Source organism: Gymnoscopelus microlampas (genome assembly GCF_963454915.1).
Source record: "Gymnoscopelus microlampas genome assembly, chromosome: 19".
In the NCBI taxonomy this organism is placed as follows: domain Eukaryota; kingdom Metazoa; phylum Chordata; class Actinopteri; order Myctophiformes; family Myctophidae; genus Gymnoscopelus; species Gymnoscopelus microlampas.
Window position 1 is genome coordinate 2890422 of NC_139956.1, and position 305 is coordinate 2890726.

A 305-nucleotide genomic window follows, 5' to 3' on the forward strand; every position below is an offset into this window, starting at 1 on the left:
CTAAGTCACATGGTTTTGTGACTTAGGCCAAATTATTTACTGATTTAGGCCAGTAAAAAAAATGGCCTAAGTCAGATTTAATCCTATTTAAACCTATTTAAATCTCTTATGTTACATAACTGACAGACAGTGTTATTTCTATTTAAATAGTCATAATTTGTTAGAAACATTTTGGGTGAAATTATTAAGAAATATCATATACTGTAGTTTTGTTTTGGATCAGTTTTTTATTTTTCCTGAAAAACTAAAAAATATGACATAGGCCATTAGTTTAGCAAGGTGACGACTTGGAATTGTAGGCATTT